The 20,587-nt window shown below is 31.0% G+C and overlaps 1 non-coding gene across 1 annotated transcript; it reads right to left on the bottom strand.

Moving 5' to 3' along the window:
• Positions 1-7,171: 7,171 nt before the first annotated feature.
• Positions 7,172-7,243, bottom strand: TRNAQ-CUG (transfer RNA glutamine (anticodon CUG)). Its single transcript has one exon. It is a non-coding gene; the product is annotated as a tRNA-Gln (tRNA).
• Between the last annotated feature and the right edge of the window lie 13,344 nt (positions 7,244-20,587).

Below are 20,587 nucleotides of genomic sequence, written 5' to 3'. Positions count from 1 at the left end.
TTTTTTTTTTTTTTTTTTTCTTTTTTGGTGGCCATTTGCCACGTCACAGTCCTTCCAATCACCAAAAAAAAAAAAATAATAATAATAATAATAAGGAAAACAATATAAATTTAATATTTTGCCGCATAATCTTAATTTAATGTTTATGGATGTTGGGTGGTAATCATTTCGATTTTTTTAAAAAGAAAAACAAAATTAAACTTATTTTCATCCTACTTTTTATAATAATTTGTATTTTTTAAGTAATTTTAGTCTAATTTCAAAATAAAAATAAGTTTTTAAAAACTATGGTCCAGTAAACATTTGGTTTTCTATTCTTGGTTTTTTTAAAATTAAGTATGTTTTCTTCTCATTTCTCACAATAATTTGCATATTTCTTGAAGTATGATAGTTGAATTATTAGTCAAATTTAAAAAAAAAAAAGTTTTAAAAGATATTTTTTTAGTTTTCAAAATTTTGCTTATTTTTTAAATCATTGGTAAAAAGTAGATAACAAAAAAAGAAATTTGGAGGTAAATGTAGTGTTTATGCCTTAATTTAAAAAAAAATAAAAAAATAAAATAGTTATTAAAGGGAGTCTATATTATACAAAATTATCTATAAACTTTGTGTAATAAATATTTAACTTTCAAAAGTTTTAAAAATGCCCATAAACCTAAAAAAAAAAAGTGTTTACATATATCCTTATCGTTAATTTTAGATGGAAATCATTAACGTTTTATTTCAAAAATATCTCTAAACTTTCAAAAGTTCAAAAAAAAAATCTCGGAAAGTTTAAGAGCTTTTAAAATTATTGAAAGTTTGAGGTATTTTTTTACACAAAGTATAAAATTTAAGGGCATTTTTTTATAATTTAACATAATTTAATTAACAAACTATCCATGTCACATTTTTGTCAATCAACTAACGATTAATTAACCTCAATGACCATTTTTTTTTTTTTTCAAACTTCAAGATCTAAAAGTACGTAAGAACCAAATAAACAATTATCTCAAACTTTAGGGACCAAAAGTTTATTTTGTCATTATCTCTTTTGACCTTTAAAATTAAAATATTCTTCTCAAAATGAGTAGGATGGTAATTGACATATATTCTAAAACAAAAGTAATTTAGAAAATAGCGGTTAAAATGGAAAGATAAAATCTTAAATAAATTACAAATTTAAAATCATACTTAGTCCCGTTGAACTTTGTTTCAATTTGGTCAAATGATTTTGAAAATTTCTATATGGTCATAATGTTTAATCAAATCTAACAAATCATTCATTTCTTTACTATATCATTACAATCCTTTTTCATGACAATGAGCTAATGCTTTTATTTGGCTTAGTGTGTTAGTTATATGGCTAGATTTAAATAGAAGAAAGTAGATAGACTTTTCATATTGGTACAAGATACAGTTTGAAGACAATTTATAAAATTTATTCGAATTATAAGGATCAAATTGACATTTTTAAAATACTAAATTATAGAGAAAAAATATCTTTAAATTTTCAAAAATTTCAATAACACATTTAAAAATTTAGAAAAAGTTTAAAAATATTCTTACCGTTAGTTTTAGATGAAAACCATTATTATTATCGAATGTTATATGTCTCTTTAATTTAATAGTCGAGTTTGCACATTTTTTACTTCACAATTTATCTTTAAAGTTGTAGCATCAATATTCAATCAACAATTATTTATTTATTTTGGAAAGGTGTTGTAATTAAAGTGTAGGGTGGGAGAATCGAACCTCAAACCTTGAAGTTGATAATATGAACACTATGCCAGTTGAGCTACGCTCTTGTTGGCCAATCAACAATTATTTGTAAACTCATTTTATATAGCATTAATTACTTGTCACTGTAAGACATGTCTGATGTACTTGGTTAAAAATATTTAGAACATGTATTTTGTTGATGAAAATTTAGTAACAAATGAATTGTACATCAATAAAGACTTAGCACGTCTTCTCGAAGATGGTTGGAAAAACAATACAATAAAGCAGTGAAACAGTTGTACATGAATACTAAAACCAAACAAATTAACAGCCAAAATTTAATTAGAAGTTAAGGATTTGAGAACGCCTGTGATTTTGGGTTGAGGCGTGCTATTGAATGCTATCCTTAAAAAAGACATACCCCACTTGCATTGAGTATTTCGACACTTCATTCTTAAGATATAACATCCTAGGGTTGTGTAAAAGTTTGAACAAAATTGGTGAACATAATCGAGTGATTCGGTCTAGTTTCTTTTTAAAAAAATGGAACCTATTGATTCAATAATGTATAGAACCAATTACATCGGTTCGGTCAGTTCACAAGGTTAAAAAATACTAAAAACTGAATCCAACCGAGGGTCTAATATATGTAATGTTATGTTTAGCCCGGCCCAGTCCTTAGATTTCTTTTAATCCAATAAACCCAGCCAACTAACCCAACCCCTCAACCCAATCTGATATTCTGAATCTATTTTTTTTAAATTAAAATTTTAAAAAAATAAAAAAATAAAAAAACCTAAACACTAACAGAGCCCTCAGCCGTCAACCTTCCACCCACCCACCCACCCACGATCTTCCATCTTCAATCTTCTCTTCACCTTGTGGCTGATGGTCCTTCATCTCTCACAGCATGCACGCCGGCTGCCGCCCTGACCTCCACGCCCGCCGCCGACCGCCATCTCCATTCTCGATTCTCCTCTACGTCCACGGCTCCCACTGCCACCGCTCCGCCATCCAAGATTCTTCCGAAGCTCCACTGACAGTCGCCACCGCCAGTAGGTCCAGCTACTATCCAAAGTCCAATCGCACAAAGGTTTTTTTAAACACGGTTTTAACTGAACCAAACCGACTTGAACCGAATCAGGTTGATTCGGTTCAAAAATTAAACCGAGATAAACCGATTTTCTATGGTTCCTACCTATTAAAAACCGATCACCTTGGTTCAATCCTTGGTTTTGCCCAAAATCGGATCAACCGAACTGCATACACCACTACAACACCCTTTAAAAAAACTTGTCAGCTAAGCAATCTTACAAATTTCTTTGCATTTGTAGCTCACAAAAGAGCTTTTGGAATCATAGTTTTGGAAAACCAGAGTTTAATTTCTGTATGTCTATCTAAGGGAAGAAGACAATTAAGCATATGAAAACCCTAACCATTCTCACATAAGCGTGAAAGTTTCCTTAAAAAATGAGAGGAAAACAAACTTTTTTTCACTCGATTCCTTGAAGAAGAGAGGAAAACAGACTTATTCTCACTCATTAACTAACCTTTTAAAATAAAATAAATAATTAAGACAATAATAAAATGAAATAAATAAAATCTCTTAAACTATTCAACAATAATAAATATTTGACATAATAAGAATTAAAAATAATAAAAGAGATAAAAGACCAAAACCAATATATCTTATTTGAGGATAATTCACAATAGATGTATATGTGGCCGAGCAATTTTTCATTTCAGAACACCTGTAACACAAAAATTTCGATGGTGTATATAAATTATACGAATCAACATAATTTTTATAGGAGTATACATTTAAAATATTTCTTTAAAAAATTGTAAATATTTGACATTAAATTTAAAATAAATGAAAGAATAATTTAAATCAACGGACTAATGAATAATATCTTTAAAGCTTATTAGTTTTACTTCTTCCAATTTTTAGAGGAAGAAATAAAAATGGACATACTTTGTGATTCAAAAGGATTATTTTCCCCCTACATAAATTGACTAAATGTTATTATTGAAGTAAATTTGAGAATCAGTGCAAATAAAAAGTTATATGTATGTATATGTGTGCGTGTATATATGGTAGATCTTGTGCATATTTCAAATTTGATTCAATTAAGATGTTACATATTCTCTCAAATCACAGATTGACCCAAAAATTTAAGTTGATGGGGTAAATGTAATTATAATATCTAACACTCCCCTCACTTACAAGCTTGAAATATGAAGAAGAGACAAGTAAGTGAAAATAAATATTAATAAATTGAATATATCAAATTTGATTCAATTAAGATATTGCATGTTCTCTTAAATCACTGATTGAAAGTAAATTTAGGATATCTTAAAGTAATCTGTTCTAATACCATCTTAAACCACCAATTAATCCAAAAATTTAAGTAGATGGATGAAGGTAAATTTAATTATAATATCTAACATGTTCATCAGTATCGTTGTCATAGTTAGTTCTCCTAATATAAAGAATAAAAATGTTAAATTCAAACCCATGAAAAATAGTTTAAAAAATTGTTTCAATTAAGATGTTTTTTACTTTGTTGAACATTATTGTCTTAAAAATTTTTACCTCTGCAAACATGTCACTAGATCTCTTAATTTTTTATTATTTAAAAAAAAAAAAAAAAAAAAAAAAAAAAACTCTTATAGGATGACTAAGATTATGAGAGCCAATCTACCATAGACATCTAATCAAACTGGATTTCTCTAAAAAGAATATCTAACTTAAATTAATTATAATATATTAAAATAGAAATGCATGATCACATGCTTTCGATTAAGAACAGTTGATTGTGTATAATAATAATATAAAAGCTCACAAACTAACAAAATTTACATACTAAGAATTTAAATTTTACAAATTTACAAATATTTTTTATTGTTATAGAGAAGAAAAAGAACACTCTATATAATTGTGTTACTATCAAGAGGGAAACATAATAGAAAGAAACAAAAATTTTCACAAATAAAAAAAAGTCAAATTATTTACAAAAATAATTATAAAAAAATATTTATAGATATTGATAGATTTCTATCAGTGTCTATCACTTGTATCCATTTCTATTACTACATCAATAATAGACTTCTATCAGTTTCTATCATTGATAGACACTGATAGAATTCTATTGATCTCTGTTAATGGTAGACTTCTATCCGTTTCTATCACTAATAGATATTGATGGATTTCTATCCACGTCTATTAGTGATAGACTTGTATCAGTTTCTATTACTCATAATATCAATGATAGAATTCTATCAGTTTTTATTACTGATAGTCATTGATAAACTTATATATCAACCTCTATCAGCCTCAATAAGAAAAGATTAAATTTTATTATTCGTGTAAATAGCTTCTCTTATTTTCCTAGGTTGAAAATTCCCCTGAAAGAAATTAAATTCGAGAGAAAACCCACAAATTTCTCTCCCTCGTCATTTTTTTTAAATGAAGAAATTAAAAAGAAAACCAATGAACGAAATTAAACTCCCTACAGAATCGAATATTTGTTATTCTTAAAAACAAATCTACCTATCAACAATGAATCAAAATTATAATCAAACTATAAATCTATTAATCAACAACAAATCATCAGAATTTAAATCTCAAAATAATATGAATATATATATATATATATATATATATATATAAGGAAATTAGAAGCACCCATTCAAAATTTAATCTCATATTTTTTTTTTTCATCTGATACCACAAAATTCAATCTCCAACAAAACCTATTTGCCAAAAAAAAAAAAAAAACATATAAAAAAGAAAAACCAAAGGAGTAAAAGAATTTGAAACATCTTGTTATTGTATTGGCCTGGGGAGTATTGTAGTGGTCGTATTTGCCATCATTAATGGTCAGTACTTCTAATAGAGAGACAATGAACAATAATGATTCAAAATTTAAAGTTGAAATAGCAATCGTACCTATTCATGAAAAGAAAACTAGTTCCTGAATTATCAATATTTCATTCTAGCATGATTTAATATTTTATTGATGAAGAATATTTTAATTTTTTTTATCATATAGCATTCTAAAAATGAAGAAAGGAAAAAAGAAAAACAAGAAAGTTTGTATTCATTTTCTGAAAATTTTGTAATTATTATGTGAAGGGATGTGTTTTATTGGTAAAGGAGGTGCATGTATGAATTATAGTTTTTTACGTACCAAGATATTTTCATGGAAACCAGAAAGATGTATGTTTAAATGTAGTGAGGGCAAAATATGAACGATTGTAAATAGACATTATGAAAATCGCAATCTAGGGTATAATGCACATATATTTAAAAACGAGGGGGCAAAATAGACATATATAGTATAGATTTATATATCTACTTTCTTTTTAATATAGATACTTTCATTTTTTTTCCTCATTTGTCCAATTCTTACACTATTTTTTTAGCAACAAAATATAAGTCAAAACTATAAATAAAATCCCACGTAATCTCACAAAAATTCAAAATCAAAATCTCCCTTAAAACTTAGAACGATAATAGCCAAAAGAATACATACTCAACTAGTGACATATAACCTTGTTAAAACTAAGGTCCCAGTATAATTTCATATATTTAGCTCTTTCTTCTTGTTATAGTCTATGTACCTTAACTAAAGAGTAATTTTTTTTAGATAAACAAATGTCAAACAATTAACGCGTGTGCACGAGGGTATTGAAGAAGAGAAAGAGAAAAAGACTAAAAATAGATAAGTGTTAAGTCCATAGATTGAAGTAGGAGAGAGAAAATGGATGAAGGAAGTGACAGTGTATAGATAAACGATAAGAGTATTCTTAACTAATTTTTTAAAACTAAAAAATTTTAAGCAATGGCACTAATACGACTTTTGAAAGTTAAATTTTTTTTTCTGCAATAAGGGACTAATAATTTCCATTCATATACTTAAAGTAACGTATTTTTTTAATTTTTTTTAAGTTTAAGGGTATTTTTTTTTAAAGTTTTGAAAGTTTTAGGTTTATTTTTTTAAATAAAATACTAATAGTTTCCTTCCAAAACTAACGACAATGGTACTATTGAAATCTTCTTGAAAGTCTAATAGTATTTTTAAAAAAATAATAATAAAAAGTTCAATGGTATTTTTGAGTCGAAGTACAAAGTTAAAAAACATTTTTTATAATTTAGCCCATTTAAAACTACAAAAGCCTTTTTTATTAAAAAAAAACCATCAAATTATTCGAAATGTTAAACCACAGCTGTGTAATCTAACGAAAAATTTTAATTTGTTATAACAATTTCTTTTTGAAAAATATTGGTTAGAACTTATAACACCATTTATATATGAAACAAGAGTATAAGATGGGTTTGTTCTTAAAATAAGAAGAAAAGACGAGGCTGAATAAATATAAGAGGTATTTCTTTAAAAAAAAAAATTAATAATAAGACAGGAAAATATATTTAAGAAAGAAAAAAAGCAAAAAAGAAAGAAGAAAAAGGTCCCACCGAGATTTGAACTCGGGTTACTGGATTCAGAGTCCAATGTCCTAACCACTAGACCATGGGACCAATTGTACAAAAATATCACCATTGTTATTTTAGTTTTATCTTAATCAATGTATTTTGAAATATGTTTAATTTTAGTCATATACTTTTAAGAAATCATAAATTCAGTCCCCCTCTTGTTAATTGTTGATTTTTTAAATACTTTTTTTTTGTTATTTTATTATCATTTTCATTCTAAATTTTGAAAACATAATTACAATATTCTTGCATGAAAATTATTATTATTATTATTATTTAATCAATTTCAATAAAAATTAACTTGAGATATTAGATTTAAGATTTATTAAAACTACATAGATTAAACTTGAATAAAATTTAATGTACACCGACTAAAATAATATTTTAATCATATTCAAATTTATCTTATAAGACCAAGAAGTTGAATTCTCAATTTTATATCTAATAAATTTTTAAAATTAAAAATATGACAAATATGACTAGATCTAGAGATCTATTACGTCTTTAGCTACACAACTAAAAGCTTACCAATTTATTACAAACTAGAAATCTTAAGACTAGGCACCACGACTTGTAATTTAATGAATTCTAGAATTAATTGTTACAAGGAAAATTATTTCAAATGATAAAATTACTTAAAATATTTATAAAATTTAGCAAAATTTTAAAACCTATCAATGATAGATATTGGTAGATATGGCTAGATGAGTATCTATCAATGTCACTGATAGACATTGATAAAAGTCTATTAATGTCTATCATTGATAGTTTTTGAAAATTTGCTATATTTTGTAAATATTTTGATTATTTTTTTTATATTTGAAAACAACCCATGTTATAACTTGAATTAATATTATGTTATATAATAACATTTCAAATTATCGTATAATACCTATCTCTTACTAAAAGCAAGGTTTGCAATATCAATGTCGATGGAAATATTGAAGTCCAGATTCTATGAAAATATGGATGGGAAGTTCGCAAAACTTTTGAAAATTAATCAGAATTGTTATAATTAGTTAATGAGACTTTGATTGTGATCAAAATTCGAAATATTGATGTTGATGCAAATATCGAGATTCTGATTTTGTGAAAATATCGATGAAAATTTTGGAAAAAATTATGAAAATTGATAGAAATTGTTACAATTAATTAACCAAACTTTCATTGTGGCCTAGTTGACCATAATTGATCATTTTTAATCATAATTTCTATAAAGTAAGACAACATTTAGATGTGTATTGTAAATGTATGTATAAATGTTGACGTGAGAACAAAAATTTTAAAAAGAAATGGAAAAATAATTAATAAATAATATAAAGTTTAGGAATATTTTGAGGTGACAGGATGTGAAAATTATGAAAGTTTTGGATGGTAAAAGAAAAAAGAACTCATGTCAATTGAGGTGAGATTATACGAAAATTTAATGAAAAAGGTTTGTATGAGGTTAAAAATAAAAATAGGTTATTTTTGTGATATTTTCATATTAATTTATTTTTCTTAAAAATAAACTTCATTGAAGAAACAACTAACAAGGACAACAAAGCCCCCCATTTAAAGTAGGGGACAACCACCAGGGAACATCACCACCCCAGAAACAAAAAATCTGGTCTTCCAAAACAGAGGAATAAACACTCGAACTCAGAAAAGAGATCCAAAAGGGGGACCAAGCTAACTTGGCTAGCGAGTGCGCAACTAAATTACAGTTTCTAGAATAATGCACAAAAAGGACAGTCCCCAATGAATTAGCTAAACTCAAAACTCTACGGGAAACATTTTTAGTCTCAGAGTGATCACATTCAATATCCGGAAGCAATAACATCCATAGAATTAGACTCAATGATCAGAGAAGGGATTGTATCACCAAACCTTTCGACCAAAGCTTTCAGCCCCTCCTTCATCACCTTCATCTTGAGCACCTTGATCTTCTACGCTCTTTTAATCCTTTGCAACCTGCCCCAATTAAAGAACTAGTTGAGTCACTAACGATTCAGCCCACACCTCCTATACCAATTTTTTCACACCATGATGCGTCTGTATTTATCTTCCAACCCACCTCAGGTGGCTTCCAGGAGTTGTGACTCATCCTGTTCTTCAAAGGCAAGTCAAGGGACCTCAAACCAACCGCCAAAGACTCCTAAATAACTTCGTTAATAAACTCACAGGAAATTTCAACACCAACAGATAGCTCAGGGACATAATTTTTTGCCACCCATGGATTTCTGCACGACCACAAAGCCTACCAGATTAAAATACACGTTTCAATCTCATTGTCTTTGAAGTTTTCCACAATCCAATCTCAAAGCCTAACAGGATTCAACTGCCCCTACAAGGAGAAAAAGGCAACAATAAGTCGGGAAAAAAATGATTCCAGATTTTTTTTAGCAAACCTACATCCCCACAAAATGTGAATAGCCGACTCTTCATAACCCTTGCAAAACAAACAATAAGGATTGTTAATAATCCATTTTCCCCACAGATTAAGCTTAAAGGGAATGACATCTTTTAAAACTTCCAAACACATATTTTGGCTTTTGGAAGCACCTTGGCCTTCCAGAGAGGTTTCCAACGCCCTTAAGACCTCAGAGAGCTCGAAGTCGAAGCACTCCCAGCATCATTTAAACTTATAACAAGATGATACGCCAATTTGACCCAAAATATTCCTTTAAAGTCCATGCTCCAAAAAATATCATCATCAGACTCAACATTTCCCAAAGGATTATCAAGAATAGTCTCAGCATCAGAGGGGATAAAAGAATTTCTAATCTCCCCCCCTTTCCAAGTCCCATTAAAATCGATCAAATACGAAACCCTACACCTCTTAAGATCTTCACGAACCCAAACAGAGGCCCTAACCCCTTCCTGAGGTAACCATTTATCCTCATCAATAATAATAATTCTTCAATTACTCACTCTCTATTTCAAACCTTTTTCAAATAAGCTCCGACCTCAAATTAAACTCCTTCAGGTATATGAGGGATTATTCCCGAGAGATGCTTTCAGAAAAGTATTATTATTAAAATATCTTCCTCTTAAAATTCTACCCAGCAGGTTCTTCTGATTTGTACAAAACCGCCAACATTGCTTAACCAACATAGCTTGGTTGAACAGAGAAAAATCTTTGAACCCAATACCCCTCGCCTTGCTCTTGCATAAATTTTTCCAGCCAACCCAATGGGTTTTTCTGTTTTCAGAATCCGACCCCCACCAAAATTGAGCATAACAATGGTTGAGATTCTTGAACAAGCTTTTGAGGAGTTTGAAACAACTCATAGTGTAATTTGGGATGGCTTGGACAACAACTTTAATCAGAATCTCCTTTCCTCCAAGGGAGAAAAACTTTCCTTTCTAGCCTTGTAGAATTCTCCGCACCTTCTCCTTGATCTTTCTGAATTTGGTAGATTTGTTTCTCCCCATTTGAGAAGGCATACCAAGATACTCCCCTAAGGAGTTCGCCAATTTAACACCCAAATAGTTTCTAAACTGATTGACTCTATCCTTACATATGTTTTTGCTAACCATAATCAATTTTTCAAAATTGACAGTTTAGCTCGAAGCATACTCATAGTCATTAAGGATTTTTTTAATTGATCAAAAATCACTTTTAAAAGCCCTACAAAAAATCAAACTATCGTCAACGAAGAATAAGTGAGAGACAAAAGGGCAAAATATGTTAATTTTCAAATCCTAATTTTGCTTTTTGCTTCTTCTCTAGAGATCAAGGCTGAAAAACCTTCAGCACAAAGCAGGAAAAAATATGGGGATATCGAGTTCCCCTGCCCAGGACCCCTCTCCAGAAAGAAAATTAGTAGAAGAACCATTAATAAGCACCGAAAAGCCTATAGACTTAACACATGTCATCACTCTATCAATCCATATTAATGAGAAACCCAACTTAGCCATGATTTTCTCAAGAAAAGGCAACTCCCGAAGGATCTCAAATTGAAGGGAACCGTGAGTGGAAGATAGATCGTTCCAAATCCATTTTTTATTGAATGTAAATTTTACAATAAATAAAGAACTAGGTATGCATTTATATAAATTGCAACATGCTATTAAAAAGGTTTTAGAAACCTTACATTTGAATACTTTTTTTTCAAGAATCCCTCGAACAACACACGAACGTCTTAAAGACTATTTTCAAGAAAACTTTGATCAAGAGCACGAACACTACCACAAAGGCTTCCTTGGTATTCTCAGATAGAGACCTAGGAGTGGTGGGCTCTAGCTATTTTGGATTGAGGGAAATTTTGATAGTAAGAAAGAAGGTTTGAAATTGTTCACCAACAACTCAAACTTGCAGACAGAACTCTTCTGTTATTTTCTAATCTTTCAATCAAGAACAGATTGTGGAAGAAGGAGACTCTCTCTTGTCTTTAAAAAAAAACAAATACCACAACCACCCACAAGTTATATCTCCCTCCCTCATTTTTATTTAAAATAAAATAAAGATGATATATATGGAGACCCCGAAAAATGAACGACTTTTCTTCGGAACACATACAAATATATATATATATATATATATAACTAAATAATTATATGTTATATCAGATATAACATATAACCTATAGATTTCATATTGTATCACATACAATATAACCTATAGTTTCTTTTCTCTTTTATATGACATTTAATATAAATCACATTTATATAAAATTTCACAATTATGAATCCAATTCATATTAATAATATTTGAATCTTATTCAAATATTTATTTCCTCTCACTAAAGTTATAATGTATCAAATACATTATAATAATTATATTACATATAATTAAAATAACATAATTATCTCATATATAATTAAATCCTTCTATTAATTTGAACAATTCAAATTAATTCAAAAACTTATTCTCAATTAATCTTATTGAGCTATCAAAGGGACCTCATGGACTTGTAGCTTGAAGCTCCAATGGTACATGAATAATTAATTAAACTTTTTAATTAAATTATTCACCATCCGTTAACTGTCGGGTATCCCACTAAAGATCAACAGCTGCACTCTTCGCACTAACAAATATATTTATATGTCAATTGGATATAACCAATCAACAGTACGATGAACCTTCACAAATTGCTCGTAAGTACAGATAGATCAAAATTATCGTTTTGCCCCTATAGTTACATCTAACTCCTTAAGTACCACTGATCTCTCTAATGAACAATATATCATAGTCCAACTATGAACAAACCTCTCTTAAGCCAAGAGAGGGTGTAGCGCCACATTGTTCAAGCTCTAGAATCAGCCCTGAAGGGAGCAATTTATCTACTTACCCCGACCTCGGGGGAGGAGTGAATTCCTTTTTGTGTACCTGTGTTCCCAGCTCCTCAATCAGACGAATCCCCAAAATGGTAGGCTTGTTGAGTCGACGATCTGGCCATTCTCACCCATACAAATCAAAGGACTGCCCTCATAGGTAAGAGTTCACAACTCATTTAGGATTCAGGTCATGTTACCTATGGTCATCCTAGTAAAATGTAAGTCTCTATTATGAACGGTGTTATATAATAAGACTAAACATTTCGTGGTCTGGTCTTATACAAACTCTTTTGTATAGAATATCCCCGCGCACATGTCTATACATGAATGATTAGGATTAGATTATTTGTAGCACTTTACAATAATTGTAACACCTAAAAGTGGGTCATACTCGTAGTGTCACAAGGATAAGGTACCCAACCTTATCCATCTGCTATAGACCATTTAGGTTATCACTTAAACATGATCCACCCGTATGTCTCTACATACATGTTTAAGTTACAAGGCAATCTTGGATGTTAATTTATTAGTTTGTGGTTAATGCAACTAAAATATCATATATTTTATTAAATAGATAATGAGTTTGAATAAAATATTATATATTTTATTAAATAAATAATGAGTTTATTCAATAATATTTATAACTTTGAGACCCTACGAGATTTAAGGCATCAACCCCTATAACTCTACCCTATCATAAGCCTTACTCATGTCCAGTTTGAGAGCCATCTTCCCATTTTTACCACCCTTTCTAGAATTCAAGGCATGGATATACTCAAAACTGATAAGTACATTATCCGAAATTAATTTTCCAGGGACGGATGTCGATTGATTAGGAGAGATAACATCGTTTATAATCTTCTACAATCTGTTAGCCAAGGATTTAGATATCAATTTGTAAATAACGTTGCATAAACTTATGGGCCTAAACTCTGACATATTCTTAGGATGTTTAGTCTTCAAGATCAAAGCGATAAACATATGGTTCAAATCCCCCAAGGAACTACCCTTATTTAGAATGTTCATGCATATATTGGTAATATCATTCCCTATAATCTCCCAGTAGTGTTGAAAGAACAACACGTGATCCCCATCAGGACCAGAGGCTTTAGTAGGGAGCATTTCCTTTAAAGCTCTTTTGATCTCCTCTTTCGTAAAAATGGCATCCAGCACCTGGTTATGATGAGTGGTAATTTTCAGGTTAATCCTTTCCAAAATCTTATCTATATCCTCAAGCTTAGGGTAAAGAGACTTGAAAAGAGTTGATAAATAATTGATCGGTTCGCATCCAATATCATCCTCATTATCCAGCCAGATACCATCCTCATTGAGAACCCTAGCAATAGTATTCCTTTTATTCCTCTAGCTAGCACAGACATGAAACCATCTTGTATTCCTGTCTCCCCACATGAGCTAGTCCTCTATAAATCTAATTTTCTAATATTGTTCCTGTTGGGGTTGATACCCTAAAGTCTCGTGTCCTGTAGTTTGTAAACAGTTTGTACGAATGCTTGTGTTGTATAATATATGATATTTTACTTCACATCTTGATTTTGCTCAGTTGTATGTTTTATTTGCTTTATCACAAATCAATAAACCTAAAATCCCTAGTTATCTGAATGTAACTTAAGCATGTGCGTGGTGACATATAAGTGGATCATGTCTTAAGTGATAACCAAAATAGTTTGTAGTATATGGATATAGAAGAGAAACCTTATCATGGTATTGCTACGGATGCGGCCCGCTTTGTGGAATGGTCACAAGTGTTGTGACTTGTCACAGATTGTCTGATCTTGATCATTCGTGTAGAGGACATGTGATGAGCGGGGGAATCCTATACAAAGAGTTTGTATAAGACCTGACCACAAAGTGTTAACGTCTTGTCATATAATACCGTTCATGACTAAGACTTTACTTCACTAGGATGACCATAGGTAACATGACCTCAATCCTGAGTGAGTTGGAAATTCCTGCCATTGAGGGCGGTCCTTTGATTTGTATGGGTGCAAGTGGCCAGGTCGCCGATTCAAACCTACCATTTTGGGGATTCGTCTGATTTGGGAGCTGGGAACTCAGCTACACAAGATGGAATTCATTCCTTCCCCGAAGTAGGGCAAGTAGATAGATAGCTCCCTTAAAGGCTGATTCTAGGGCTTGAACGATGTGGCGCCACACATCTTCTCTTAGCCCGAGAGGTATTCAGATATAGTTGGACTATGTTGTATTGTTCATTAGAGGAATCAATGGTACTTAAGGAGTGAGATGTAACTACAGGGGTAAAACGGTAAATTGGCCCAGTTGTATCTACGAGCATATGTGAAAGGTCATTGTACTCATGATTGGTTATATTCGACGGACACAGAAATATATTTGTGGTAAGAAGAGTTCAGCTGTTGGTCTTTAGTGGAATGTCTGACAGTTAACGGATAGTGGATCTTGTGGCTAAAGAGTTTAGTCAGCTATTCATGTACCGTTGGAGCTTCAAGTCACAGGTCCATAAGGTCCCCTAGGTAGCTTGGATAAAGTTGAGAATCAGTTTTTGGGTCAGTTTGAAATGTTCAAATTGACTAGAGGGAGTTCTGGTTAATTATATATGATATAATTGGCTAAATGTATGAGATACATTATTTTGGAGGAAATTAGATATAAATATGATTTATATCAAGTGAAGGAGAAATTACTATAGTAAATATGTTATATCAAACTATTGGTTAAAATATAATATAATTATATTTATTTAATAATTAAATTGGTTAATTATATGATAATTGGCCTGAAATTTCTCCTCAATCGTGAGTTAGTGGGAGAATCTGTATTCGGTTATTGTAACTGAAGAATAAAATGAAAATTTGTTTTATTTTGCAAGAAGTTCGTAAAAAATTCGCAATCGATGTGCAAAAGTATTGGTCGCCTAACTGAAAACCTATACGATAAAGTCTCATCGTCTAAACATCACACACCTGCGTCTAAACGATCACATGCCTTTCTCTAAATGATTGCTTAGCTTTCCTAAACGATCGTCTAGTGTGTCGCATTTTCTAAACGATCGTTTATCTTTTACTAGACTATCGCTTAGTAAAACCTACACAATCGTGTAGCTTTATCTAAACGATAAGCACTCCGCTATACGATAGCTTTCTCTCCCACTTGCTTATCGTCTACACGATCAGCCTTTCCTCCTACCTCTACCAAAATTACCAAAGACCACAATTTGGATTCTCACTCCGATAATACCAAGGGCTCCAAGTGGTGGTGTCGTCCTCGCTTCTGCTTGCTCATGTTTATTCATGTTGCTGCCATTCGTGTAGACGATTGTGCTACCGTCGCTGACTGATTTGCTAGGCGATAGAGTTCGTAGAGGTTCTTCCGTTGCGTTGAGTTCGAGATTGAAGAGAGTCTTCAATTGGTATGTGAACTCAATCCTTTGTATTTTATTTATCAAAGCATGCCGTTAATTAGTGTAAATTGCATAACTTTCTGTCAGAATGTATGTGTTGTATTTCGGTTACAATGAAATCACAAAGATCCGAACACGCTCATGGATGCTCTTCGTTAAGAGTTCCTTCAGTTCCTCTTCAACCAGCAGAGCTTCCAGGTCCCTTTCTATTCTTCTAATATCTTCTTCAAAAATTTTCGTGTCCCCTTGATCATAGATGCCAACTCTAGGGACTTTTTATCAATCATCGCCCTAATCCCACTCTGCAGACGCTCCTTGTTCCAACTCGCCATCTTTATCAAACTTAATTTAATTTTCTTGTGGATATCCGCAGCAAAACTGCCAGAATTCATTGCCTAACAGCTTCTCACAACGTCGGTACGACCTTCAAATTTAATCCAGCTTTCTTCAAAACAGATTCCTTTCTTTTTCCTATTCCTTTCCTTAAGTTGATTCTTAAATTCTACCGTAGCCAATATCAGTCTATGATTTGAATTATGATAGCTCAGATGGTGGACTTTGTGAATTTTAGCCTCCTGTATAATCTCATAATTAGCCATAAACCTATCAAGCCTTTCCTTAACCACAAATTTTCCATTAATCACCATTTTCCAAGTAAACTTGTCGCCTTCAAAATCAAAATCCATCATATTACAAACATCAAGGGTCCTTCTAAAATTATCCATAAGATGTTGCCTCTTGGGTGGGTCATCCTTCTTTTCATTAGTTAAAAATATCTTAATAAAATCTCCTCTCACTAACCATGGCATAGTAGCAATACCATGAAGCCGCTCCAAACACTCCTAAGAAACACTTTTCTTGTCATGGTTTGGGCTTCCGTAGAACCCAGTAGACCTCTATCTTTTACCTACACCTTTATCTATATAAGCGTCAATATGCCTCAAATAGTAAGACTGAATCTCAACTTTGTCACATTCTTTCCAAAATAACACGAGCCCACCACTTTTGCCTCTACTCGGAACACAAAAAAAAACTCAAAATCAAGCTTACGTTTCAAGACTTCAACCAACAAACCGTCGCTCCTAGTCTTTGAAGTGAACACCATTGAGTGAACATGCATGAAAACTTCGATGTACAGAAACCAAACCGTTCAAGGATTCCTCATTCCTCAGACGTTCCAACTTAGAATTTTCATAGTATTCAACGGGGCAGGCAACCAGCCTCCACTGATATCCCTTCGCCTGTCTTGAAGTGTGAAACACATTGTCTTTGGATTTCTTGGAAACCCGTATATTCTCTCCCTTATGTTTTCCTCCCCTTGCCTTTTCTTGAGGATCCTCTTGTTGTCCCTCCTTTTTTGCCCTTGCCATTATTTTCTAAGATTTAACTTTTTTTCTCTCTTCCTTACCCATTTGTCTTTCTTGGTTGGAGTTGTTTTAAACATCCTGCTTTATGTGTTCTTCTCTTTTATTTTCTATATAATTCATCTCGAGTCTATTTGATTGTAATGTAGAATTAATATCTTCGACCCCTTTTTCTTTGCTGACCACAACTGACCCAGGAATTATAAGCCCATTTGTCTCCATCTCAGAAGCCTTATACCTTGTTAACGTTACAATTTCAACGATAGCCTCTGCTTTCTTTACAGACTGGCTTTTGTAGGTTTCATCATTTCTCTGTCTTCTCATGATATCTTTGACATTGGTTCCTTTCCTCTTGGCAACTTTCCTGTACTTTTCCATGGATTTCGATCCTTTTTTCTGGTTTCTTCGACTGCATCTAGCTCCGTTGTTGCTCCAACTAACTATGTCCGGTGACCTTGTGCTTGTTTCATCGTTCTCCTTCCGGTTTCTCCCTGTAAATATGTTCCCTCTCCCATTCGTTTTCTATTCTTAGCTGGTTTCCTCTTAGAGGTCCTGCACTTCTTCCACCTTTATAGCTTCCCCACAATCTTTCACGTTGTGCCTTATTATTCTACATTGATAAGAAAAGTCCACTAATCGTTCATATGTTATTCTGATCCATGACTCCTCTGTCATTGACCCCAGCTTTATATGTGTTCCTCTTCTAAGGGGTTCTTTTAATGTTAATAATCTTGACTCTCAGTGTTTTGCCCTATCACTTTCCTTTTTCATTAGAATTTACTTCAACAAATTCACCAACTAAGTTTCCTAGACCAACAACCATTTTCCTGCAAAAACAAACTAGGGGTGAAAATGGATCAAAAAAATAGGCATACTTAAATTTCAAATCCACTAATTTGCTCGTCCTGTTTGGTTCAAAAGGAGAAGGCCCTTGTTGAAACTCCATGGCCCTTCATGGACAATTATCTTTTTCTCTTTTTTATTCCGAAATTCAGATGATAAGATATTTTTTCCCATGCTCTTGATCATCACCTTCCCCTCTAGATTCCAAATCCTTGGCAAAATGGAGGTGAAAATTTCCGTTATTATTCCTTATGTCGAAATAACTTTATAGATTACAGTGTGTTGGAGGTCCTTTTCCTTTTTATCCAACTCATAGTCTTCTATTTCCACTACGCTTGCTTTTTCTTCCACCAACAACGTTAACCTTTCCAATCGAGTCTTCAATTTTCTATCTCCATAGAAGTCGAGCCACTCATCTTATCCTAACGATCACATACGAATCCCAAACCAACCCTTAAGTTGCTTGCTGCTCATAGAGACTCTACCAGGAGAGAAAGCAGAGCCCTACTTGATTGTTTTTTTTTTTTTAAAAAAAAAAAAAATCCAAATTCAATTGCTTTAGAAATGAAAGTTTTGGATTGAAGATAAAGCTAAATTGAGAAAAGTTGGAAATTAGAAAAAAGATCACATAAAAAGACTTAATCCTTTGTCGAAAATAACATTAGTGTGCGAAACTATGAATTGTGTGTAATCAGGATCATAAAATTGAAAAACTTGAATTGGGCTAATGTAGTTTATTAAAAAAAATCAAAATTTTCTCAAAATCTCGAAATTTTGTCGAAAATGGGAAAATCAGAATATTCTCGAAGTTTCGAATTTTCTCAAAATTTTGTCAAAATTGGGGGAAAATGAAATTTTCCCCAATCATAATTTTGAGCCCTTCAAAATCTCGAAATTTTCATCGAAATTTCAAGATTTTGATGGAAATTTTAAACCATGATTGTGATTGAATTAGATTATAATTGACCATTTTTAATCCTCATTTCTATAAAAGTAAGATAGTATTTAGATGTATATTATAAAATATTTGTGCAAATGTTGATGCGAGAGTAGAAATTTAAAAAAGAAGTGAAAAAATAATCACAAAATAATATCAAATATTGAAAATTAATTACAAAATTAAAGGACACGAAATATTTGCATTTAAAATATTTGTAAATTGTTTATTATAAAATGAAAAACTATAGCATTGAACTAACCTAACATAATAAGAATAGGAAAATCATAATAGAGAGATATAAAAAGTATAACATTAAACAAAACACAACACAATGGAAAAGAAAGAAGAAAAAGAAAACTCTAAAAGTAGATTAGAGCCTTAGAGAAAATAAGAAGAATATTAGATAACTCACATAAATCCAAGTTTGAGCTAAAATGATGTAAAAATTCAATGGAAAAGATTTGAATGAAAATATGTAGTTTCTTAAAAATAATTTTTTTTATGGTAAAAGAGAAAAAAACACGAGCTAGCATAGCTAATGGCTTTTTTTTAAAACCTCAAAATTTTGATGGAAATATCAAAATTTAAATAAAATGATGAAATTTCAAGAAATTGGGGAAATTTTCTCCCTACTGAAATTTCAAGCCTACCGAAATTTCGATTGAAATTTTTAGATTTTGATCAAAATTTTAAACTAAGGTAATATCAATTTATACCCTTGAAATTTGGGGCTTGTATCAATTTAAACCTTAAACTAATAGTTGTATCAATTTAAACCCCAAACTAATAATGATACCAATTTAAACCTTGAACTTTCATAAGCATATCAATTTAAATCTTGAACTTTCACAAATATATCAATTTAAACCCTAATAAAATATAATGTAGGGTTTAAATTGATACACTTATGAAAATTCAAGGTTTAAATTGATGCAATTACGAAAGTTTAGGATTTAAATTGATATAATTATCAGTTTGAGGTTTAAATTGATACATTGATGAAAATTCATAATTTAAATTGATAAAAGTGATTAGTTTAGAGTTAAATTAATACAAAGATGACACGCACAATTTAAACACTGATTTAACAAATCTAGATTTATACAATCCAAACACAAGTTTAACAAATACAAACTTACTAAATCCATTTTCAATAAATCAAAACATAGAGTTAATAAACCCAAACATAACAAATCTTTCAAATCTACAAACTAAACCAACCCTTAAGATTCTTATATAATTGTTTTTAATGTCTAAATAACATTATAGTGAGATATATCTTCCTAGTAGTCGTCTAACCACAAAAACATTAAAACTAAACGTGTTTGATTAAGAGGCAATTTTATATTGAGTGATCTCTTAAAAATCGCTTCTTAAAAACAAAAAAGCAAAGATAAAATAAAATGTAGGTCACAACTCTTTTTTTTAAAAAAAAAAAAGAAAAAAACTTCTAATTTGACATGTTTAAGGAGGGAGTAAATCAACCAAAATTGTAATTTTAGCAAAATCAATTTTTTAGCTTGTCCATTAAGAAAAGAAAGTGGGCTTAAAGTCGGTCAGGCAATAAATAAGCAAAAAAAAAA

This window comes from Benincasa hispida, chromosome 11, assembly GCF_027475165.1.
Source record: "Benincasa hispida cultivar pf3 chromosome 11, pf3_genome.v1.1, whole genome shotgun sequence".
Classification (NCBI taxonomy): Eukaryota; Viridiplantae; Streptophyta; class Magnoliopsida; order Cucurbitales; family Cucurbitaceae; genus Benincasa; species Benincasa hispida.
Note: the sequence above shows the minus strand (reverse complement) of the source record. Positions and strands in the feature narration are given on the sequence as shown.